The 19,237-nt window shown below is 31.4% G+C and overlaps 1 pseudogene across 1 annotated transcript; it reads right to left on the bottom strand.

The window, feature by feature from the left end:
- Nucleotides 1–235: 235 nt before the first annotated feature.
- On the bottom strand, nucleotides 236–324 carry BDBG_16639 (annotated as a pseudogene). The gene has a single exon. The product of its transcript is annotated as a tRNA-OTHER (tRNA).
- Nucleotides 325–19,237: the final 18,913 nt, after the last annotated feature.

The raw sequence follows: 19,237 nt of genomic DNA, 5'->3' as shown, positions 1-19,237 counted from the left end.
CTTATGATGAGTCCTTGCGTGATGTTAAATACAGGCCAAGTGTTGGTTATACAGGAGGAAATACAGGTGTTGAGACCACGCCAAGATAACAAGAACATAGGAAATACAAAGGAGTGACAATTAGATACATGCAATAATAACTTCCCAGCCCAGGAATATAGAGCGATTTATTGAAGCAATTTGTACACCTCTGTATTTATTAGAAACCTGAGGTGCTTGAGTTCCGGATTTAATGTATCCCCTGCGGGTTTCGAACCCACACGTCTTGGTTTCCCACGCCAAGGCGCTACCAGGTGGCCGCATTAACCATTCGGCCACCGGGGCGAAGAATTTCAGTTGACTCTTAATTATTTTTATAAAATTCTTATGTAATCATTATATAGATTCATCTTACAGATAAATCACTCTCTGTGAGATTACTCTTATTAAAGAGAAGTATTCATAAGTTAATCTTTCATTCATTCTTATAAATCATTGTTCTTTGACACTGTAGAATTGTGAGGAATTTTTCATTCTTTTATCAACTCTGTAGAATTATAGAATCAAGATATCTGTGATCTGCAATCACTCTTTATAGTTATATAGAAAGATTCAGATCTGTAATTCACAATCACTCTTTATTTACTAGAGTGATCTGACTATTTCACAGAATTATTCACAGTGTAAGTAAATCTCTCTAAAGTAGAATAAATATTTCAGATCTGTCTGTGAAATCTCATCTTCTTTTCTCTTTTTCTGTAATAGCTTTTATTCTTATAAACTGTGAGTATTCTTATTCATCTGTGAAGTGTTTTCACTCAGATGATAGAGAGAGAGTGTTTCTGACAATATTCATATATTAATTCAAGAACTTTTCAAGAATAAAAATTTTTTTAACTTTAATATCTTCATAAACAATATCTGACTGCTGCTGAGCTTCTTATGAGTATTTCTACAACTTCTCTGATCACTTTTTATCAGCTGATGAAGCAGGAATATCATCACTTATAACAGTGTCTTCACTCTTCTCAGTCTTATCACTGCACTCAATCTTCAGGTCAGCAGTCAATCTCATGTCTTTCTCAGATCAGTTTCTGACTTCAAGTAGTGCAGTCTCTCTCTTTGCTATAAGTCTTCTCATAAGTAATTTCTTATAGACTCTAGCTAACAGTTCTTATAAAGCTTTCAGTTTTATCAGTGTCTTCTACAGCTTTGTAGATCTACAATCACCTCTTCTCTATCTGTACAATCTCTGACCAGATATATATAAATATGTCTAGATTCTCTATCAATGATTCTCACACTGTGGAACATTTCTGCAATCTTATTATCAATAAGAGATGAGTCTCTGAGTATCTGTAAAATTCAGATAATTAAGGCAATGTGAATATCATGAATTTATAATAAAAGTTAGTCTGAATAGATGAGCTCTCTCTTCATATCTTCATTATTTTCAGGCTGAATACTTCAGCATAACTGAGAGAGTAGACATAGCTTTATAAGAGATATCTAATCACACATGTAGATGATCAGCTCTCAAGACTCTGTTATAACTGTATATATTCTGATGTTTAGCTTCTCTGAAGTCTGTGTATTTCTAACAGTCTTCATGTCAAATGCAATAATTGTCTGTATCACGTATATAATACTCTCTGCTTCTTTGAAGAGAGAAATTAATAGTTATGAAGAAATTAAGAGTCATAGATATTGAGAATATAAGTGTGAATTTTCTTTATTTTTTCTTTTTTAATCTCTAAATTGTGTTCACAGCTCTGTTATTATTTTCTTATTTTTTTAGCTTTAATGAGAGTATGATTTCTTCTTCTTTTTATATATATCACAGACTGTTCATTCCAGTAGAAACTTATTATCTTATAGACTAGAATTTATAAATGACAGTGTTAATATCTTTATTATAATTAGATTCTTAGTAAAGACTGTGTCATTCTGACTTGTCAGAATTCATAGTATAAAAGTCATGTCTCAGCTTCTGCAGATATCTTATCTACTTAGATAATTCTTAAGTGAACTTATTCATCTTATTAGAATACTCTTATCACTGAATCTTGAATCAGAGCTTGTGATCTTACTTCTCTGAGTTAATAATTTCTTTAATCTAATATTCTCTTTCACTCTCTAGTACTTTATAAATAGAGTGATGAGTCACAGAATTCTCTTCTGAGAATTTCTTATATTCACAGAGTAAAGAGATATAAAAAATAGTATATATCTGTAATTCAGGTGATAGTTTCAATCTATAGAACTGTGAACTAACTTTCTTCATAATCTTACAAGACTCTGTCTGTAAGAGATTCAGCTTCTTACAAGATCTTTATATAATAATGTTTTCTAGACTTAGTCAGACTCTATCATCTTTCTTAAAACTTTTTATAATATACTTAAAGTTATAGTATCTCTTCTGATACTCTTGAGTCTTTCTCAAGAATTCATAGACTTTCTTTCAGATCTTCTGAATTCTCTTAGCTTATTCACAGATATCATCACACTCTATAGTGTACTCTTATGAGTTTATCAAGATTATTCACAGATGAGTCTTAGTGAGTATCTTAAAAAGAGTTTTATCTGTACTAACATGCTTTGAGTTGTTATATATAAACTCTGTGAGTGATAATCAATGCACTCAGTCATTCTGATTGTAATTAATAAAGCACTGCAGATACTATTTTAATATACTTATCAGATATTCTATCTGATCATCTGTCTATTGATGAAAAGCTGTGCTTAGATCTTATAAGATCTTCAGTATAGTTATCAGATCAGATCAGAACTCTTCTATAAAGATTAATTCTCTGTCTGAGATAATGTTCACAGATAATTCATGCAATCAGATTATATCATGAATGAAGATATAAGTTAAATTCTTTAACTTCAAGTTCTTACAGATGAGTATAAAGTGTGCTATCTTGATAAAGTGATTCACTATTACTAGTACACTGTCAAAGCAGACATTATATATGTTCTTACTTTCAGAGAGACTCACAAGAGTATTCATTTCTAGCTGTTTTCAAGATTTCTGTGAGATGAGTAGAGAAGTAAGTTCTTTATATAATCTGAATCACACTATCTACAAACTCTGATAAATAGTATAAGAATTCACTATCTTCTTCATAAGTTCTCATATCTTTGATTAGAAGTATTTTCTTACAAGTAACTCATGAGTTCTAGTGTCTGTAAAATGATCTACTAGAGAAGAGTTATAATATCTTTTAATGAGTTCTATAGATAGAAACTCATTCACAGGCATATAAATCTGATTCTCTCTTTATAAGAGATTATTTAAGTCTCTTTAATTCTTTATTTCTGCAGGATTGATTCCTGCTGTAAGCAGTTTCTGAATATACTGAGTATATTCATTCTTCAGTTGCAGTTCAGATAATCTGAATAGAAGATCTTATAAAGACTGATACTCTGTTTTCTCTTATATCAGATCTTCTGCAGTGCTTCTCAAAGTCTGTAAACTCTTCAGATTATAGATACTCTCTTCAAGAATTCTCACAGAGATTCTCAGAGTATTAACTCTCAGTGTTGTAGAGAGTAGTTATACAAATTTCTTTTCTCTCTTTTCTCTCTTCTCTCATGAGAAATTGAAAGACTGTTCAGTCAATCTCTTTACAATACTTAGTTTAAGTATTCTGTGAAGCTTTTCTATCTTCTCTAGTCTCTCTATATCTGTTATTCTGATCTTCTTAATATAGTCTGATCTGTAAGAGAGTTTATCTGCTAAGTTCTTAGTTCTCTTGATATATTCTATCTTAAATCAGAACTCACTCAGTCTCTGAGCTCAGTAAATCTGCTGCTGTGAGAGTTTCTTAATTGAAGTAAACTATTATAAGCTGTTATAATCAGTTCTAATAGTAATCACTGTTATAAGGTTCTTAAAGTAGTGATATCAGTGATGAAAGAATTTCACTATTATAAGAAGCTTCTGATTATAAATGTTATAGTTGATCTTCATAAGTTACATCTTCTGTAAGAAAAAGATCACTGAAACTCAGTTCTTATTTAACTGTAGTTATGAGACTATTTCTGAAATTATAAAGAAGAAGATATCTGTCTTCAATCTGATTAAGAGTAAGAGATTAAAGTAAAACAGTATCACTGTGTCTATAAATATCTATTTTAATCTTACAAAGACTCTGTAAGCTTCTGAGATAAGAAAGTTCTTACAGCTCTCTCTTCTCAACAATCTTTTCATTCTCTGTTTATAAGATGACTTCTTCTTATTTTCACTCTTCAGTATGTCTGTAAGAGTTAAGAAGATTCTTATAAATGCAAAGATAAACTATCTACAGAAATTCACAAAGCTCAGAAAGATCTGAATCTCATGAATACTAGTTAACTCTGATCATGATAGAATAGTCTCAATCTGTGAAGATTTCATCTGAATATCATCTGTAGTGATTATATATTCTAGGAAATTAATCTGATAAACACTGAAGTTATACTTTGTAAGCTTAATATACAGTTTTATCTCATCTAAGATCTTTAATATACTTTATATATACTCAGTGTGTTCTTTCTTCTTTGCAGAGTACATTATCACATTATTCAGATATATTATTACAAAGATATTCAGATATATATGAAGTATTTTATTAATGAAAGACTGGAATACTGTGAGAGTATTAGTCAGATTAAAAGATATCACTAGATATTTAAACAATCTCAGTGCAGTTCTAAAGACAGTCTTTCATTCATTCTCAGACTGTATTTACAGCTGTGTATATATATTGATCACATTCAGTTATATGAATATGACAGCTCTCATGAGGCAGTTGATTACATTCTTAATCAGTGATAGAGAATAGTGACTCTTTATTATCTTAAAGTTCAGATTGTGATAGTCTACACATAATCTGAGATCTTTATTTTTCTTCTTCATGAATATCACAGAGACTTCTGCAGAGATCTGTGAAGATTGAATAAAGTCATTCTTCAGATTCTTCTCTACATAGATCTGTAAGATCTCTGTCTTATAATGAAAGAGCTTATAGATTGATTCTTAGAAGAGTTTCTACTCTTCTATCAAATCTATTATCAGATTCTTCTTATAATAAGAAGAAAGCTCAGCTGTCTTTACTGAGCTGAACATCTCTGCAAGATCTTGATATTTCTCTGATATCTGAAGCTCAGTTTTCATGACTGTGAGATTCTCAGATATTTGTAAAGTTATTATATAGATGAGCTTGTCTTCTCTGATTAACTCTACAGTATTAACTGATTCTATCTCTGTAAGTAAGTCTGTTAACACTGATTGAAAGTATAAATCTAACTTGCAGACAGCTATGTGCAGATTATGTTTTTAAAGTTATATAAGTCTCAAGTACATGTCATCTATAATATCTGTAATAATCACAGTTTCTGTAAATCTTCTTCAGATTTCAGAGAGATTTTACAATTCAAAGATAACTCTTATAAGTCTCTCAGCTCTCAGGTCTGAGTTCTCACACTCTGCTTATTATAAGAGCAGATTCTCAGTTTTCATTATTCAGCTCATTCACTTCATGAGCTTTAGAGACACTACAGTGACCTGAAATTCTGAGTTCATTAATACTTTTCATACTTGTGAGACAGTAGTATTATAATACAGTCTCTTCTTATAAGTAAGCATTTTCATCAGAGAAGTAACAGATTCAGATATTAGTTTCAAGATTCTTAAGAAGACTGTTACTGACTCTGTCTATGACTTCTCAAATTTCTATTTTAATTTGTCTGAACAGTTTGTATGAAGATGTTCTGATTTAGAATAGATGAAGCAGAGTTTCTTTTTCTTAATCTCTCTATTATACACTCTGTTTATAGAAGCTTATAAAACTCTCTCTCTCTGCTCAGCAGTCAGATATAAATCTCTCTATGTCTTATCATCTTTCTCTGACAAATCTGTTCTCTGTTGTTCTGACTCTCACAGAGCTGATCAGTGATCTGCTCTCTGTGAGTCTGTGACTCTTACAGTGATCTGTAAGCAGTGAATGAGAGTCATCAGTTTCTTCAGAGTTAAGAACTTAGAGTCTTACTCAATAAGCTTGTTCTGTATATCTTTATTCAGTCTCTTTATAAATATCATCATTCAGGTCTTATTTCAGAACCCTGTTTTCACAGATCTTAATTCATATCATAATTTCATAAAGTACTGTGAGTAGTCTTTATCAGATTTCTCATCTCTTTTTCTAATATTGATGATTATGATTCAGATGTTCTCTGTTCAGCTTATGAAGTTCTCTAACTTGTTCTCTAGATAGATCTTAAGAACAGACTAGTGAGATCTCTTATGATCATTTTCTAGATAATTCAGTCAGTTCTTGACTTCAGTGTAGTAGAGATCTGTTATTACATAGATAACAGCTTCTTCATCTTTCATATCACACAGTCAGGATTATGAGTCAATTTCAAATGCAAACTTGTAAAAGCTTTTATAGATTGTGATTTGATAAGTGATCTTAAGTGATCACAGCTTAAGAAAGTTTCTTTTCAGTTCATAAGTGTTTCTGAAGATTATGTCTAGAGACTCAGTTCAAGAATATTTACAGACAGTAAGCATTTCTTATAGAAAAATAGCTTGATTCTGTGAGAGATGCTCAAGAATGTTCTTCACTGAGATTGATTTATTCATGAGTTCAAAGAGTTTCTCTGTCACAGATACAGAGAATGATATTCTGTGAGTGATTGATAAGTTCTCTGAGACTTCTTTCACAGAAGTTATTCATGATTTGAGTGACTGCTTCTGAGTGTCTGCAGTAGAGTTTGCAGAGATTGAAGTATATAAGTTTCTAGTTCTTTCAGTTATAACAGGTGATTGCTGACTGACTGAGCTTGAAATATAAGAATAAGTGCTTACAGATAATTATTCAGGTGTTTGCAGCTTGATGTGATATGTACTGTTAACTACTAGAAGTTTTTGCAGTAGAAAGATAAAATATAGAGATTAAATGTATAATAGTATTCAAGCTGAGTTATGAATAGTATTCACAAACTCCAGTCTATATAGTTGTGTGTAGCCAAGGGCCGCTAACTCTATTGATTACATGAGAGATAGGAATAGAGGTAAAGAATCCGCGAGGAGCGGGATTTCTTACAACAGTCTAACTGATACATTCAATTACATCACATGCAGTATCTTCATGAAATTGAAACTGGTTAATACACAGTGTTGATATATAATAGAGAAACAACAGACTCAGAACCCTCTATAAAAAGATGATGCATAGATATTATTCTGAAATGTCAGAAATCAGTGACTCTACACATTCATCTTGAACTTCTTGAATGCAGGTGTCAGACCACATTTCTTCAAATATGATGAAAATTGAATTGCTTATACTCTATGAAATGCAATCAAACAGAAATACTCTGTTCTCAAAACATAGTTACACTGTGAGACAGTTCTGAAATTCATGTCTCTTGATAGCACACAGGTCACTAATCTACATATATTCTTTGATAAGTTTCAGTCTGTCATTATAAAATTGAAGATGTTGAATGCTTCTCTCTCAGATACATGAATATTTGATACCTTCTACTCAGTTCTATTCAACAATTGAAGGAATTATGTTCAGAAGAAGATAGAGAAGATACAGGATTTCAAATTCACAGCTATGATATTGAATGTTAATCTTCTCATGAAGAAGATCTGTTTGTGACTTGATTCTTCAAAAGATAAAAAGAATCTACAGAATACAGATGCTGTAGCTAACACTGCTATAACAGCTACAACAACTACTACATCTATCAATTCTAACAACAATACATCAAATTCGGCCTGTGAAGACTGTAATGAATGTGGTCATGATAGTTCACGAGAGAGCTTTTAAAATCATCAGAGATCAGAAAACTCATCTACATGTTCTGAATGTGAGAGATCTCACTTTAACATCTGTTGATTGATCAATTCAGACAGTGCTCTGAATAATTGAAGAATAAACAATACTGTGAGAATAAAGAAATTCAAGAAAAAGAAGAAAAAGCACAATAGTAAGAGTAGAACTTAACTATTTATTACAGATGAATCAGAGATCTATCAGATGACAAACCTCACAGAGGTTATCAATGTATCAGCCTGTTTCATGAAACCTCACAAGAATTCTCTCACTATATGAGATAGTGACATCAGATGTCACATAGTGAGTGATAAATCATGATTTTTAAAACTTATAGCAATCAATGATTCAACAGTTCAAGTGACTAACAAGGTTATTATGAAGGTTCAGAGTGTGAGCACTGTATTCATTTCAGTGAGTGAAAGATTGATAGAATTCAATCATATATACTACATGTCAGAACTATCTGCAAATCTGATCTCTGCTGAGCTTATGAAACATCAGAGCTATATTCATTATAATATACAAGTTGATGCTGAGAACTACTTTGAGTTTCTGTCATCAATCAACAGTGATATCTTCTACACTAATCTGTTTCACAATAATATTTACATTCTATTCAACAGCTCACTGACATTTCATGAGATAATGAATGACTCAATGTACAAAGCAGTGACATACATGGCTGTTTCAAAATCAAAGACAATCTCAACAGATTATAATTCAAATGCAGAATCTTTGAGACCTTTCAGCTGTGAGAAGATTGAACAGTTAATCAATTCTAAGAATTCAGATACTGATTTCTTTATTATCTCATCTTCATCTCATTTATCTGCAGTTCTTCTGAAACAGTTTTCAATAGATAAGTGACATCATTGACTTAGTCATATCAGTGAAAATAGTATATTAAAAATGATCAGAGATCTGCAATTTGATATTATTATTATCAGTCTGAAGAAATTATCATTCTGTGTTACATGTGTTAAGACTAAAGAGAAATGCACTTTCTACAAGAATTTCACATCACAACATGTCACTCACAAGGCCTTGAAGATTTGAGTGAATATATTCAGTGATGATGAGACTCTTGAAACTGAGAATAATATATCATCTTACACTGGCAAGAAGCTTGCAATGATGATAACAGATGATGCTATCTGAATGAGGTGAATATTTCTATTGAAATGCAAGAATGAGATGTTGAGATATCTATGAATCTTCAACCAGTTTATCAAGAATCTGCTGAAATGTGATATTACAATCATTCACTCAGACTGTGAAGAACTGAATTCAAATGCAGTCACAGCATATATACTCAGTGAAGAAATAAAATGAGAGTTAACTTTCTCTTATACTTCACAGTAAGATGAAGTATCTGAATAATTGATCAGTTTAATCATTAAGAAGTTTCAATCACTATTAATAGACTCTTCAGCTCTGAAAAAAATGTGAAATGAGGCAGTTATTGCAGTCACAGAGCTGCTTAACCTTATGTCAATCTCAACAATATTGTATAAGAACTCTGAAAATACAAAGCTAATTACACTGTATGAGACCTGGCTTGAAGCTCTATCTTCTGCATGTAGCATTCACTGATGAGGTTGCAAAGCATTCTTGAAAATAGTCTTCAAGCTCATCAATAATTCTATTACAGTTAGAATTGAATTATATACATGATATTGATTATTATTCAACTGTATCTACAGAGTATTCACAGTGACAATTTCCTCTATAAGATTGTAGTTCTGCTTCTCAAAAAGTAGTCAGTTTTTAATAAGATTATCTCATACAGAGCTGCATGCAGGCAGATCAAAGTCTGGAAGAATCTTATCAAACTCATACAGAAGCTACTGAATAAGAAACAGATCATAGTTATAATATAAATATTTTGCAGAAGTATTGATAATACAGTTCAGATTCATCTGACACAGTTAATATAAAAGATTATCACAGAGAGCATGATAGAAACATGCTCAGAGAGCAGACAGATATGCAACATTTTTATAAATTAATACAGTAATGAATACTGATCACATGTAGTGAGCAGTTGTAAATACAACAGTAGATTCAAATGTAATGCTTCACTCATTATCATTATACAGAAGATCAAGTGTCTGATATACTGTATACAATGTAGAGTGACAAACATTATTCACTGTTCACAGAGTCTCAAAGCTCAGTTAACTATATATGTTAATAAGAAGCAGCTGTAAAAAGAACATCTCATCATTATATGAATTGAGATGAGACAGACAGTCAACTGATCTTCTCTTCACACAGCTCTTTCATCTTCAGTTATATTTATCTTAAATAAAATAATGAGAAAATTGTTGATAGAGATACTGAATATCTGAATGTAAATTGTTATAGACAAAGAATGCTATAAACTTAGATATGTTATTTATTAAATATTCAGTAATACATTTGTAATCTTCATGTTCAGATTCAGAGAAGTAAATCATCTGATAATTCAGTAAATGAATAGATAATATCTCAATAGATGAAAACTCCTGATGCATATGAAATGTAAATATATGTTATACAGTCTCAGTTGAGCTGATATAACATCTGTGCAGTCAAATATCAATCTCATCATTGAAGTTAATTATTATTATTATTATTATTATTATTCTTCAATTATAGATGTATGCAGTCAGAGACTATGACATCTACCTGAGAACTTTTAGTTCTCAGGGTTTTTCCTATAGCTGTAAAGTTAACTATTATACATTCATCAATTTCAGACATGCAAAATCAGAAAATTTCAGCTCAGAATACAAAAACTGTTTATAAATTGCAGTGTTTTAACATCTTCTGATACTTTGAAATCATTTGACAATATCATGACAAAGGAAAAGAGAACACAGTCTTAAAGATAGACACATTAAATAGATAGATAGAAAGAAATTAAAAGAAAAAGATAAAGTAAAGAGAGACTGTAACAAAACAAATTATTAAAAGATAGTATATAGCTGTTTTAACAGACTATATCTGATTGATTTCCTCCTCTTCATATTCAGATATTTCTGAATTTAGCCATTTTCTTGTAGCTGCTTGAGTTTCTGATAGAAAGTCTATTAAGTATTTAATTCCTGTCTCAGTTGAGAATAAGAATCTCATATTCAATTGATTTAGATCATACTTCTCTTTCAATCTGACTCTGAGACTGTTGTATAATGCACAGTGCATTACAATATACTCAGGATTTTCATTTGTATTGCAGAATGAGTATTCTATTGAGTCAAATCTATCATCAAATCTTTGTATATAAGATTGGAAATAGCCATGTCCTAGTTTCAGCTGTATTATAGATGAGAATATTTTCTTTTTACATTTAATTGAACAAGATTTTCACTTGAGTTTTATTTCAAATCTTGAATAATGTACACTCTTCTTTTATTTCTGCCAGCTTTCATTTCACTTGTCTAAACAACATTCTTTTATTTTTCTCTTTATAAAAGATCAGAACATAATTTTTTGAATAGATCTGCTTAATTCTGCACTCTTTTTTGCAGCTGAATCAGCCAATTCATTGCCATGAATATTTATATGAGCAGGAACTCAGTGCAGATGAATTATTAGCTTTGATATTCTTCTTATTTGAATTTTGAAAACAGAGTTTAAGATCAGTTCAAGATTTATTTAATCATTATGAATCTGACTATTTCTAAGTCTTTTTTAAAGCAGCTTAACTATCAGAGAATATTCATGTCTCTTTCAAACTATTTTCTCTTTTATAAGATTTTATTTCAATGAGTTTGAAAGCTTTCACTATTACAAATAGTTCAGCATCAAAGACTTCAGATTCACAGTCTAAATTTCAGAAATCTGAGATAAAATTGATATTATCTTCAGAATAAGCAATGCCTGCATCTAATCTATTCAAATTCTCATTTTTGGAGTCATCTGAATAAATCAGAATAGAGTCTTTTATATTGATTGTAGAAATTCTCTTCAAATGCTGTTCATATTCTTTCTCTTTAGATAGTTCACTTATTTACAAGTCTATAAGAGATTCAAGCTTTTCTCTTCAGAAAGATAACTTCTCATGATCAACTTTTTCAACATTTAAAGAAGAAAATTGATTTTTAATCAGAGAGCATAGTCTGTACAGTTGAGAAGGCACTTTCTTTAAAGAATTATTTTCATTTCAATCAAGAAATCTATTCCAATCCAGTTCATTTCCAGAGTTAATTGATGGAAATGAAGAAGAGACTCTTTCTCTGATTATATGATTTGAACTCATCTTTATAACTCTCAGAGCATAGTTCATACAGGCCTTTTCAAATCTAATAGCAGGAGGAGGAATTGAAGCTTCAATTTCCATTGCTTTAATAGAAGATGATTTAAATGCTCCCAGAATTCTTCTCAAGACTCTGTTTTGCAGAGTCATTGAAGTTAATAATATAGAGAGCAGTGCAGTCCGGGCCCTTGTAGATGTATTTATTAATGTATTTAATGACTTTAACAGAGGTAGACTGACCGTGTGACCGTGTCTGGGACCAGGACCAGAATTTTTGATAGTCTCATTGCCAATTCGACAGATTCCATTACACAGTTCTAACATTAGATAGTAGTCTCATACTGTCTCAGTGAGACTTACTGTCTACTCTTGTCACATTTTTCAAATGGGACCATGATTTCCACTTCTCAATTTAAATTATTTTTATTGCTTTAAATGACTTTAAATCTCATTTGAGTGTTATCAAAAAGTGTTACTTTTTAAAAAATTAAAAATAGTCTAAAAAAAACCTTAAAATGTCTAAAAATAGTAACTTTATGCCAAGAATAAGACTAAATGGAATCAAATGAGATCACTTTCTTATTTTTTTCAAGTCATGGTTTCATTTTGAGATCTGATATATAGTCACTTTACATATTTATTTAATAATTAGTCCTAGCGGGATTCACGCCAAGAAATGTATGAGACCAGATCAAATGGGACCAAATGTAAAATTCATGGTCCCAGCGGCCAGTCTAAGACTCTTTCTCACACTGAGAAAACATGAGATAATATTCTCAGTACTTATTCAATCAGATTGTGATAAACCTTTCTATATCAAGATAAATGTATCTGAATGAGCTATCAGAGACACTCTTCTACATATGAGTAAGAATAACAAGCTGCACTCAGTGACATACAATGATAGAAAACTATCAGGCTGTCACGCTCCCGGCCGCGCCAAGGCTCCGTTGCGGTTCCACACGGCCCATCGCTTCCATGCGGATGATTCCATCCCATCCGAACTGGCTTCCAACCACTCTATAACATCATTCGGATATATCATAGGAAGATTCAATTGATGGATATGAGAACCCCACTTCAATACGAGGTCAGCAGATTACTCTTCCTTGGCAATGAGGCACTGCTGAGGTATCACTCCAGCTATTCTCACTTATGAAATGGGAGGAGGGTATCCGCCCATTGTCTATATAGAATAGCTAGATGCTGGCTCTTTATCAAAGAAGCCAGTGATTTATTTTTTCTTCAACTGGAATATATACAAGAGTTACTGTGTGTCTCATACAATCTTCTTAGTATACTAAGTATCATATCTGTGATATTCTCATAATAACCCTGTAGTCTATAAGCTCACTATTCAAGCAAGATAGTTAAGCTCACTTATATAACTTCTCAAATAACTATCTCTACATGACACTGCTAACTAGTCATCACTTCAGTTCTATTATATTACAATTTGAATCACTTGATCTGATTACAAGTTTGAATCAGTCAAGCTCTAAGACTGATATGGCCTTATGCATTCACACTGGAACTGACTCAACCTCACTCTCTGAGAGAAACACTACATCATTCTCTAGAGTGTGTACATCTCTATCTCAGCAGGAATCTGAGATTTCTGAAATCACTGTACATTTTGACATGAGTTCTTCAACTGCTCTGCCATCACTGCAGCCTCTACACACCTACATCTATCATGAAGATAGAGAGATTAAGATCAGAGATTCTCTGAGATATAAGAAAAACATCTTGTCTGAATTTCACAGCTTTATCTGTACTCTTGAACAGAAATTCCACCTTAATCTGAGCCAGTATAATACTCATGAGATATGAGTAATATACACTGTCAACCTTCTTGAAGACATCTCTGCAACTACTTGAGTTATCAAGAAGAGAAAGCTTGAGTGTATTAATACTGCTATGACTTGAGAAGAATTCAAGAACTTTCTACTGAATCAAATTGAAGATCACTGCAACTGCAGCTTCACAGCAGTACAGTAGTTCAACTTATTATATTAACAAGATAATGAGAATTCTTTCAATTTCAATATAAGATTTGAAGAATATTGAGAGAAATTGACTGATGATTTGAATCAATTAAAAACACAGCTTTATCTCATAAAGCTGACTTACAAGGTGCAGACAATGATATCACAATATCAGAGTTCATCAATTAATTGCACTGAGCTTGTCAACCTGACTTCTCAGATCTATTTGAATAATTAATTCTCTGAGAAAAAGATTAACAAGATCTCTTCTAAGTAATTAATAACAGAATCTAAACAGTGCTGTGATGACTTCAGAGTGAAGAAAGTAAAGAAGAATTTCAAGTATTCTGATTCTTCACTTACTGTGAAGAAATATTAAAAAAGATTTGATAAAGATCTCTGTTTCAACTGTGAAGCTGATGAACACTATATCAGTGATTGTAAGAAGCTGAAGAAGAGAAGAAACTGAGAAGATATCTTCTCAAAGTTAACTTCTCTTCTGATAAACACATCTGTGAAAGATAAAGAAGAGAAAGAAATGAAGAATTGATAATTCTCATATCTCTAAGTTCATGTTATAATCACAATACATACTCTGAATGAGGAGATATCAGTGAGATGTCTACTCAACTCTGAGATAGATACTAACTTCATATTCTATTTCTTTTCTTTGATAAAGAGTTGAAAGAAGATAGATCTGTCAGATCATGTGAAATTTACTGATGAAATAAAATATCATTATTTTGATATAATTCAAGTAAAGTGTGTGATCACAGACTCAGAAGAAATCTTCAAGAAGAGCAGTCTGCTTCTTCACACAGTTAATATTATAGATGAGAATGTCATTCTAGATCTTCTGTAATTGAGAGAAAACAATTCTCTCATTGACTGAGTTACTCAGGTGTGACAGTACTGTCTCACTGATGAAGAGACAGTGATAGAGAAATCTGAAGAGTTTCATTGAAAGAATCTTGAGAAAAAGATAGAGTCAATATACTGTATAGCAGATGATTGAGACTTGAGAATAAGTAAAGAAGCTATCACTCTTGCTGCAAGATTAGCAGCAGTATCTGTCATTGAAGATAGATGTATATGATGTCTCTTTACAGATTATAAGAATATCTTTTTAGAAAGAGAAGCAGTGAAGTTTCCTGATATCAAGATATGATATAAGATTTGTCTTGAAGACAGTGTAATGACACTGTACAGGCCTCTTTACAACTTATCTGTAAAGGAATTGAATGTTCTGCACAAATATCTTGAAGAAGCACAATCAAAGAACTGAATACACTTATCAAAGAGTCTGACAGAGGTGTCTATACTCTTTGTACTTAAGAAGAATGATAGGCTATGCTTATGTATAGACTACAGAGACCTTAATAAGATGACAGTTAAGAATCACTATTCATTACTATTGATTAATGAGATGATTGATTGATTATCTGAAGCAAAGATGTTCTCAAAGATTGATATACAGAATATCTATCATAGAATCAGGGTTAATAAAGATGATGTTTGAAAAACAGCTTTTCATACTAAGTATGATAATTTTGAATATCTTGTTTTGTCTTTTGATCTTTGTAATGCTTCAGCCATCTTTCAGATCTATATAAATGAGATGCTGCAGGGCCTTGTTGACATCTTCTATATAGTATATCTGAACAATATTCTAATCTTCTTGAAATCAGAGAAAGAACATGATACTCATGTTCAAGAAGTGTTGAGTCACTTGAGACAGTATCAACTCTATACAAATACTGAAAAATGCTTATTCTACATGCAGAAGATTGATTTCTTAGATTATATTATTAAAGTGAACAGCATTTCAATGAACAGGAGCTGAGTCTCTGTCATTGAGAACTGGCCAGCACTGTGAATGTACTGTGAGATGCAGATGTTTCTAGAATTTGCAAATTTCTACAGACAATTCATTTATATATATTCACAGATTACTGTCTCTCTGACAGATCTGTTAAAGAAAAGTGTGAAAGACAGAAAAATAAGACTGTTTATCCTCACTCAAGACATCACACAGGTATTTGTAGAATTGAAACAAGCTTTTACAGATGTTACAATACTGAATCACTTTAACTCTGATTTACTCAGTCAGTGTGAGACTGATATATCTGAGAATGAGATCTGTGAAATCTTTTCACAGTTGACACTGAAGGTCTTTCAACATTGAAAGAATCAGAGAATAATCACTTCTGAGAAAACAGACAATGAATTATCTATAAGAGAAGGCTTTTTCACAGAGTCTATAAGATACTGTGAATGAAGATCAGTGACCTTCTTCTTTAAGAAGTTATCACTTATATAGAAAAGATATAATACTCATGATCAGAAGATGTTAGCAATTGTTAAATTCTTTAAGATCTGATAACATTATCTTCAGAGTAGTAAGTACTCAGTGCAAGTTCTTACTAATCATACAAATCTGTATTACTTCTTGACAACAAAGAGCTTGACAGAATGTCAAGCCAGATGAGTGAAGCTACTTTCAGAGTATAATTTTTATATCTGATATTATTCAGATCAGCTTAACTCTGCTGACACACTGTCTAGACAGCCTGATTATAATATTATTAATGCAGAGAAGAATTCTATAAAAGAACCTCTGTCATCACTGCAGAAGAAGCTGACTGCAGAGAGTTGAGATTCTCTGAAGCTTGAAAACAGTGCTGATAAGGCAGCTGTATGACTCAGTATAGAAGATGAAAGAAAACCCAGGTCTCTGCAGAAGACTGACACTGAAGATTATGAGCTTCTCATATTATATCTTACAATTATTAAATTGATAAAGAATGAAATGATCTACAATCTTTCAACTCAACTACTTTTGAAATTCATTGATAAGTTATAGAAGAGAGATGCCTCTACTGCAGCTTGAATTCAGAAGTTGAAGAAGAAAGAATCTGGTTTAAACTTGAAAGAGACAGACTCTGAGTGAGGCAGTGCTGCTAAGAAATCAAGTCACTGATAACTAGAAGAATGTGAACTTCTACTGCTGAATGATTCAGTCTTTGTCCCTTGTAGCAGAGTGATGTGTCAGGAGTTATTGAAGATTTATTATAATAATTCTCATATAGAGCACTTCAGATTAGAGAAGACTGAGAAGCTTCTAAAATATAAATATATTTAAGACAAGCTTTAGACAGATGTCAAAGAGTATATTAAGACTTGTAATATCTGTCAAAGAATAAAGATCTCACAGTATAAGTAATACAGGGAGTTGATATCACTGCCTGTTTCAAAGAGCTTATGAAAGAATCTATCAATGAATTTCATAGTTAATCTGCTGAAGTCAATAAGAGTCAAAGAATATGACTTAATTTTGATCATTGTTGACTGCTTCATGAAGATAATCAGATATATTTCTACTTATAAAAAGATTAAAGTCTCTGAATTGACTGACCTGTTTTTAAATATTATTATTTATAATCACAGTGCTCTGAAATCATTGATAACAGATTAAGAATTTCTCTTTATCAGTAAATACTGATCAGCTTTTTGCTATCATCTTATAATAAGATATCTTCTCAGTATCACATTTCATTCACAGACAGATGATCAGACTGAATATCAGAATCAGACACTAGAATAGCATCTTTGAGCATTCTATTCATATTATCAGAATGATTGGCCTAAACATCTTCTGATCATCAAATTCATATATAATAATACAAAGAATACAATCTTAAAGGTATCTTCTTTCTATACTTATTATGAATATAATCCTTCATTACTCAGTGATGTTGTGAACAACATTTCAAAGAGAAAGATAGACAGTCAGAATATTGAACAGATACAGAGAACAGAGTATTTCTCAGTATCAGAAGTAAAAGCAAGATTAGAACTTTTAAATAAAATTCATGAGAAGACAGTGAAAAGCATTCATCATACTTAGAAGCAGTAGATGAAATACTATAATTGAAAATATCTTTCAATGAAGTTCTTAATAGAGAATCAAGTACTACTTTCAGTAAAAAATATCAAGATAATAAGACTGTGTAAGAAGCTCAGTGAGTGATGACTAGAATCTTTCTCAGTAATAAGAGTGATAAGTAAGCAGATATATAAGTTGAAATTACTCACAGAATTGAAATCAATTCATTCTATTTTTCACATTTTCTATTTGAAGCTCTATAAGTAATATCTCAGAACAGAGCTGTCTTGACTGAATAATATTGAGATTGAGAATGATACTGAATATCTTGTGAAGAAAATATTGAATAAGTGAATATATTACAGCAAGCTTCAATATCTTATGAAATAAGAAGATTATTCATTGTCAGAGAATTTATAGAAACTGCTTAAGTATTTGAAAAATGCTGAGAAAGAGATTGCAAGCTATGAGATGACTAGTAGAGATTATCTCATTACATATCAGAGATGTTGAGTAAGAAATACTGCTTAAAACTTCTCATTTTTTTCTAAAGAGTTTTTTAGAGATGATCTTATAATAGTGAGTCAGTGTCTTATAAGCTCTGTAGCACTCTTCTTCTATTTTCTCTTAAAGAGTTTTTTAGAAGTTTAATAAGACTATACAAGTATAAAATTTCTGAAGCAGTTAATAAGAAAAGAAAGAGATATTTGAAATTAATAAAAAAGATTGATATTATTAATCTGTAAGCTGCTGCTATTCTAATGAGACTGCAGCCTGCTAAAAAAGTAAAAAGAGAGAATCTCAGAGCCTACTCATTAATAATTATATCTTCATTAAACTCATTCTTCACTGTTAAAGTCTTCAGCACTGATATCTTTATCTGCTGAGAAGTTAGCACTGTAATACTGTAGAGAAGCATGCTGCAGAAGAGTATAAGAGATACTGAAAGTATTAACTTATTAACTTATAAAATATCTCAGTTATCTGTTTTAACTGAAGTGAGATTCTCTTTAATCAGTAATTAATCTTCACAGTACTTTCAACAGCAGTGCTGACTGATCTCTTCTTGAGATCAGTCATTCTGAGATGTTTTTTCATCTCAGAGATTCACACTTTCATCTTCTTTTACAGATGAGCAAGAGAGATCTTCTTAGTCTTGATAAAATCTGTCAACACTTAAAGCTCTGAGACTCTTGCTCTGTACTGCTTGAGTATCTAGACTTCTTATCAGAGCTGATACAATGTCTTTCTGTGAAATAATACTTACAGAGAGACAGAAGTTATTGTTACAGATATAATAGAAATA

Source organism: Blastomyces gilchristii (genome assembly GCF_000003855.2).
Source record: "Blastomyces gilchristii SLH14081 genomic scaffold supercont1.4, whole genome shotgun sequence".
In the NCBI taxonomy this organism is placed as follows: Eukaryota; Fungi; Ascomycota; class Eurotiomycetes; order Onygenales; family Ajellomycetaceae; genus Blastomyces; species Blastomyces gilchristii.
Note: the sequence above shows the minus strand (reverse complement) of the source record. Positions and strands in the feature narration are given on the sequence as shown.